Genomic DNA, 7,902 nt, shown 5'->3' with positions numbered 1-7,902 from the left:
ATCCCGGGACTCCAGGATCATGACCTGAGCCGAAGGCAGTTGCTTAACCAACTGAGCCACCCAGGCGCCCTGTATGCATTTTCTTAATGGTGTATTTTAATAAAATGAAATTTTTAAAGTTTTGAAATCCAATTTATCATTTTTTTATGGTCAGTGTTTTCTTTGTCCTCTCTAAGAAATCTTTGCCTATTCCAAGATTACAAAAAAAATCCATCTATGATTTCTTCTCAAAGCTCATAATTCTAATTTTGCATTTAGGTCTATGATCCATAGATCTGTATTTGTTGAGACATGTGAATAGAAGTTCATTATTTTCCCATAATAGTTATCCATTCAGTTTTCCAGCATCATTAGTAAAAAGACTACATTTTCAGCATAGGATTAATTTGGCACCTCTGTCAAAGAATCAGCTGACAGTTTATGTGTGGCTCTATTTCTGTGCATTGATCTGTTTGTCTATCCTAAAGCCAATACCACAGTGCCTTGATTATTGAACTTTTATATTAAATCTTGAAATTAGGTTGTATAATGTGTGCAGCATTTTTCTTTTCCAAATTATTTTGGCTATTCTTGGTTCTTCCCATTGAGATACTAATTTTAGAATCACTTGTCAATTTATCAGAAAGCCTTCTGGGTTCATGACTCGGTTATAGTGAATCTACAGATCAGTTTGGAGAAAATAGGTATCTTAGTCATTTGGAATCTTCTAATCTATGAACATGGTTTACCTTTCCATTTATTTGTGTCTTCTTTAATTTCCCTCAGGAATATCTTATAGATTAAGGTAGATTTTTTTTTTAAGATTTTATTTATTTATTTGACAGAGAGAGACATAGCCAGAGAGGGAACACAAGCAGAGGAAGTGGGAGAGGGAGAAGCAGGCCTCCCACGGAGCAGGGAGCCCAATGCGGGGCTCGATCCCAGGACCCTGGGATCATGACCTGAGCCGAAGGCAGACGCTTAACAACTGAGCCACCCAGGCGCCCCACAGATTTAGGTAGATTTACTTTCCAAGTATTTTTATCTTTATGGCATTATAAATAAATTTGAATTCCTTTTCCATTTTGTTTTTACTACTATATAAAAATACAATTGATTTCAGCATACCTAAATTATATTGTGTAGGTTCATTTATTAGTTCTTGTAGATCCTTGTAGTTTCTTTAGCAGTTTTTATCTGCAATTATGTAAAGGTCACATAAAGGCCATTTTATTTCTTCTTATATAATCTTTATCTCTTACTTGACTCATTATAGTGGCTTAAAACATGCAGTAAAATGTGGGAAAACACACTAAAGGCAGATCTCATTGCCTTGTTCCCAACTCTAGAGGAAATGTTCAATATTTCATCATTCAATATGATGATTACCTTGAGGTATTTCATAGTTGTTTCTATCAGATTGGGGAAGTTCCTTTCTCCTAGTTTGCTAAGATGTTTTACCATGGATGGATATTGAATTTTGTCAAATAATTTTTGTCCCTCTATTAAGATTATCATGTTATTTTTTCTGTTTAATCTGTGAATGTGGCAATTTATGTTGAATGACTTTTTAGTATTTATACCAACCTTGCATTCCTAAGATGACTCACATTTGGTCATGGCATATTAGTGTTTTCATATATTACTGTCTTAGTTTTGTCATTTTTGTCAATGATATTTGTTCCTGTGATCATGAGGGATATTGGTCTACAGTTCCCTTTTCTTAAAATGTCTTCCTCAGGTTTTGATAACAGGGTTATGCTGCCCTCAGGAAATGAGCTGGTAAATATTCCTCTTCTATTTTCTGAAATATATGATGTATGGTTGATACAATTTCTTACTTAAATGTTTGGTAAAATTCACCAGTGAAGTCATCTGGGCATAGAGTTTTTCTGGAAAGGTTTTTTTTTTTTTTAATTTAAAATTCACTTTCTTTAACAAATATAAGAGCATCCAGATGTTGTTTTCTTCTTGGATCAGTTTTGGTATGTTTTAATTATCCCTTTTAGCTAAGCAGACAATGGATTGTTTTCTTATTATCATTTTAATGTCTCTAGTGATGTCCCCTGTGCAATTCTTGATATTGGTAATTTGTATCATATCCCTTCTATTTCTTGGTTGAGGGATTATCAATTTTATTAAATTTTTCCAAGAACCAACTTTTGGCCTTATTGATTTCCTCTATTATTTCTCTATTTGCTACTTCACTGGCTTCTACTCTTTGCTCCTTCTTGTTCTCTACTTTGAGTTTAATTTTCTTTTCATTTTCCAGCTCTTTAAGGTAGTAGCTTAAGTGATTGATTTTAAACCTTTATTCTCCTAAGAAAGCATTTAATGCTATAAATTTCCTTCTCACTACCATTTTAACTGTACCCACAAATTTTTATACAATGGGTGTTCCTTAACATTCCTTTCAAAATAAGTTCTCATTTCTCTTGTGATTTCTTCTTTGATCATGGATCAGACAATGCCTTTGCTTTCTCTTCATTTTTTTTTAAAGAATACTTTAACTGGATATAGAGTTCTAGGTTGAGAGGGTTTTTTCCACACTTTAAAAATGTCATTGTGTTGTCCTCTTGATTAGAATTCAGCTTCCATTGTTATACTGTTCTTCTCTATGGAATATGTCTTTTTTTTGCTAGCTGCTTTTAAGATTTTTCCTTTATTACTTGTTTTCAGCAATTTGACTATGATGTGATTGCGTGTGGTGTTTTTTCTATTCAACCCTCTTGGGTATCTTGAGCTTTTGGACCTGTAGCTTGATATTTTCTATCATATTTGGAAATATTTTAGCCTTTATTTCTTCAAATGTTTCTCTAACACATTGTCTCTATCTTCTCCTTCTGGGACTCTGATTACAAATATGTTCTTGTTATTTTTAGTTGGTGCACAATATTGTAATATTCTTCAAGTTTGCATTTTATCATTAATAAATTTGAATTTGTTGACACCTTCAATAGACTCTTCTCTGTAGCCCATGTTTTATTGAAAAAATAGTCTTTCTACATATGGTGAGATTCCTGGTAAGCTCAGGAATATTCTACTATGTGAAGGTTATTAATTATGCTTTTGTGTTTGGAAATATTTAAATATTTTAGTCAATATATGTTCATCACTACTGTCCCTTTTTTACTTCATTGAGGTTATCATTCTTAGACAAACATTTAAAAAAAAATCATCAAATAAGTTCTCACTATTTCTGATTATCTTCAATGTTTGGCAGATAATGGGAGATGTTGCAAAATAATAGGTCTTTTCAATTTCATTCCATTCATTACAAAATGTAAATTTATCCCCAAAATGGAAGCTCATCAAAAAATTCTTCTCCCAAGAAATTACAAAGCACAATTATAAAATTGCAAAATTAAATCAGATACACTGTTTGAGCTCTCCTTGTTTGATTTGTTCATTTCCTTCCTCGCTTTTGTAGTGACAAATTCAATGGCTTCCTAGTCACACACTTTGTTTTCAATGGCTTCAAAACTTTTAAGTTTCTTTGGTCTTCCCTTCATTGAACACTTGATTAAAGATTCACAACTGATTTTGAACAAATTTTGCAACAAGAACAAATAGAGGACTCATTTACAAACTAGTCCAATACCATTGTAAGGCACTAGATTGATTTTCAAAGTAGTTTTTCAAAGAGTCAAGCATTTGTAAAATCTGGCTGATGTTGCACAGCTAAGAGGAAAAAGTACATACTGTCAGGCTTGAATATTTTTAAATTCAATGTCAGTTTTATCACCAAATATTTGTTGTTCACTTACTTTAGGTATTTTATTAGCTCATCTTGTTCCTTCTGCATGTATTCCTCAGATGTAATCTTTGATTATCCATTCATATTTACAAATGAAGCCTATTTTGCTTAGGATAGGTCATTATTAAGTTTTCTATGTGAATGTTAACTCCTATCTCCAGAGCCAAAACTGGGTTTCCACAGTTGTTCAGGTATACCACCTAATTTAAATTTGGATGTCTTATTTTAAATTATATTATTGTTATTATTAATAGTTGAATTAAAATGGGCGCCTGGGTGGCTCAGTTGGTTAAGCGACTGCCTTCGGCTCAGGTCATGATCCTGGAGTCCCGGGATCAAGTCCCACATCAGGCTCCCTGCTCAGCAGGGAGTCTGCTTCTCCCTCTGACCCTTCTCCCTCTCATGCTCTCTGTCTCTCATTCTCTCTCTCGCAAATAAATAAAATCTTAAAAAAAAAAAATAGTTGAATTAAAATAAGCCTGGATTGGTTTGATATACCTCTGCTTTTACTTTTTACTTTCAGATTCTGCCATGGTCTGGTCTAGTGATGTGGATGACACTGAATAGAATTCTCACTTTAACATATGGTTAACTCTGAAAGTCACCCACTGATAAACCACCTCCCTTCCAGATCCTTTACAAATGCTATGTAACTAACACTTCCCTTCCACTGTCAGTTGGCAGAGTGCTCACTGAATAAAACGAAGTGTGCTCAGGCATGAGTGGTTAGGGACAGCTATCTCTTCATTGGATGATTTATTGGTAAAACCATACTAGCCATTTTAATAATTAGTCCCAACATTTTAGTGGCTTATCCCAGTGGAGGTATATTTCTCACTCATGTAACAATTGCAGTAGATGTTCCTAGTCAGTGAGTAGCTATCTTGACCATGGTAGTTCAGGGACCCAGATTCCTGCCGACTTATGGTGCCACAATTTAAATGGATTCCTCTCTTGCCTCTGTCTAGATGGCAGACAGAACAGAGAACTTCTTAAAAGTCTTGGCCTATAGGTGATACACATCACTTCTGCTTATATTCTGTACTCGATTACAGGCTGCATGGCTACACACATAGGTCAAAGGGACTAGAAAATGTAGTCCTTGAGTGGGCAGCCATGTTTCAATTGCCATTCCATATTATGGAAAGATAGCACAATTTTTGCTTGACAGCTAGCACTCAATGTCATTGATTTTTTTTTATGTTATGTTAATCACCATACATTACATCATTAGTTTTTGATGTAGTGTCCCACGATTCATTGTTTGTGTATAACACCCAGTGCTCCATGCAGAACATGCCCTCTTTAATACCCATCACCAGGCTAACCCATCCTCCCACCCCCTCCCCTCTAGAACCCTCAGTTTGTCTTTCAGAGTCCATCGTCTCTCATGGTTCATCTCCCCCTCCGATTTCCCCCCCTTCATTCTTCCCCTCCTGCTATCTTCTTCTTCTTTTTTTTTTTTAACATATAATGTATTATTTGTTTCAGAGGTACAGATCTGTGATTCAACAGTCTTGCACATTTCACAGCGCTCACCATAGCACATACCCTCCCCAATGTCTATCACCCAGCTGCCCTATCCCTCCTACCCCCACCACTCCAGCAATCCTCAGTTTGTTTCCTGAGATTAAGAATTCCTCGTATCAGTGAGGTCATATGATACATGTCTTTCTCTGATTGAATGTCATTGATTCTTAACCTCTTACACTACACTAAAATAAATTCCAGCTGGTTATTTAAATATTTTTATGAAGTATATCATTATAATCACGGAAAGGGAAAAGTCTGTCTATTATGACACAAAATCTAGAACTCATAAAAGCAAAGCGTTAGTTAATTCACCTACAAATATGCGCCATGGTAACCAGCAAAGGTGGGCAGGGGTGGGTGGGTGGAGGGAAGAACTCATGACTCAAAACACAGGTAAAAGTGATCATTTCTTGAATATACGAATGGTTCTCATAAATCAAGTAGAAAATACCAACAGTCCAAAAGGTAAACCAGGAAAACACATAAGATGAGAGTTTACCCAAAGAGGAAATATGATGATTCTAAGCAATAATTTAAAAATAAAACCAAAATAAGATACCAGTGGCCCAAATCAAATGATTTATTGACATTCTGGGATAGGCTATGGCAAAGCAAAACCTCATACACTGCTTTTGAGGGTGTAAATTAATAAACTTCTAAGAATATTAATTTACCAATAGCTCTAGAAATTTAAAAGGGGATATCCTTTGGCCCAGTAAATCTACTTCTAAAAAATTATCTTACAGATACAGATCTTGTGCTCTGAATAAAAGACATTCATTCACTTAGTATTGTTTATAACAGAAAAGACTAAACAACCCACAGACCTATCAATGGGGTTATAACTAATTTATTATACCCATATAAGTCATACCCATATGAGTCTTTCACTCATACACTGGAAAATCATAGAGCAGTTCAAAAGAATAAGATATCCATATGCATGTTAAGATTCTTGGATGTATTAGATGAAAAATGTAATTTGCATACACAAATAGTATATAACATTTAAGAAAAACATATACCTGCATGTATTTTGAAATGTGTAAATACATAGAAAAGGGTTTGTCAGGATGAACATCCACTTTTCAATTTATGTAATTCTAACTTTTTACAAGGAGAATAAATGTATGCACCAATTACTTTTGTAATTAGGGAATAAAAATAACTAAATTAGGTGTACCAGATTCACAAAAGCCTTACCTAAGAACTATGCTGCTGGATGATCCCCTGAAAGGTAAAAACTGCCAGTTAGAATTCATTTGTGTGTTTGTGTCTGTGAACAAGCCTAATTCCCCCAATAAACTGTGAGTCCTATAGAACATGTAAGCATTTTATGCACCTTTAAGAAGTGTTTCTTGTATTAACTGAACTCCTGAGAGGACAGGCACACCACAAATTTCGCTCAAGCCGCTTGCTCCCCACCGAAGGAAGCCTCCAGGCTCCAGGCCCGAGCAGCCGGAGCTCAAACCGACGGACTCCCTTACAATTTCTCCAGGAAACCGTCGGGTGGGGTGGAGATGGGCGCTCCGCCCAGTAGCTGCGGTCTCATCCACCGTCAGGTTTGAGAACATCCTTACCTTCCCGGAAATGAGCCTCAGTCCCTCTAAGGTTGCTCCTGAGCGGAGTCCGATCACTACCCAGGACGGAGCCCGGAACCGAGAGCAAGGCTGGAACTGGAAGCCATACTGGAGCCTGAAGGGGAGTCGGGGGCGGGGCCAGGACTGATTGTCAACCTGAGAGGGGTTGTCAGCAGTCATCAGTCAGCCCTGGGGTCAGAACGGCAGAGATCCTCAAGGGAAGGGTCGGAGCAGCTCTAGAAGAAAGGGTAGTGTGGGGGCAGGGGCCGGAACCAAACCAAACATCCGGACCTAGGTCACAAGCATTCTGGACATCAGATCTGGGGTCCTAAACTAAGTGGAGACCAACATCGGGAGGGTTTCTAGAAGTGTTCTGGGTGTCGGAGCACAGGCTGAAGGCAAGCCAAGCAGGGAGTCAGCCCTGTTGCTTGGGGCTCTTGGACCTGGGCATAGATTTAAAGAGGAGAAAGATGACCCCAGTAGGTAAAGGGACTTGAACACAGTGAGTAACCCTAATAAATTACCTCGTAATCCCATTATTCTGGAATAATGGACAAACTACATCTCTTAAAAAAACAAAAAGGAAGGGGAGGAGCAGGAAGAATGAAAAAAACTTGTGTTGTAAAATTAGTGGGATAAAACATTTAAAACATTTCTAGCCCTCTCCAATCACATATCGTTCTCATCTCCAACTTGCTAAGTTGGCTCCTGGGTTAGAGCATGTAGGATGGGCTCCACAGCTTCTCCGGTTCTCTGATTTGGCTTCCTGGTTAGGTGGGACTGTGGGCAATATTCTGCAGTACACAGGCTTTGAATTTGCTTCCCTGCCTGGGTGTGGTCACAGAACAGGCTCCAAGGCTGGTATGACTGGCCGGATGGGTACATGAATCAGGCAGAACTTGCCACCAAGTTCCCTGACCCGACCAGCCACTGGCTAGCTCTGGAGATCGGCAGAGCCACTGGCTGGGCTCTCTGTGCAGCTACTACTATATATGGGTCTGTAGGATTGTCTATGCATCGTCCCAGGTACTCTGGTTAGGCTTCCTGTTCTGG

This window comes from Mirounga leonina, unplaced genomic scaffold (assembly GCF_011800145.1).
Source record: "Mirounga leonina isolate KUSES-001 unplaced genomic scaffold, KU_Mleo_1.0 Mir_505, whole genome shotgun sequence".
Taxonomy (NCBI): Eukaryota; Metazoa; Chordata; class Mammalia; order Carnivora; family Phocidae; genus Mirounga; species Mirounga leonina.
The sequence above is the reverse complement of the archived record's forward strand: the minus strand, read 5'-3'. Positions refer to the sequence as shown.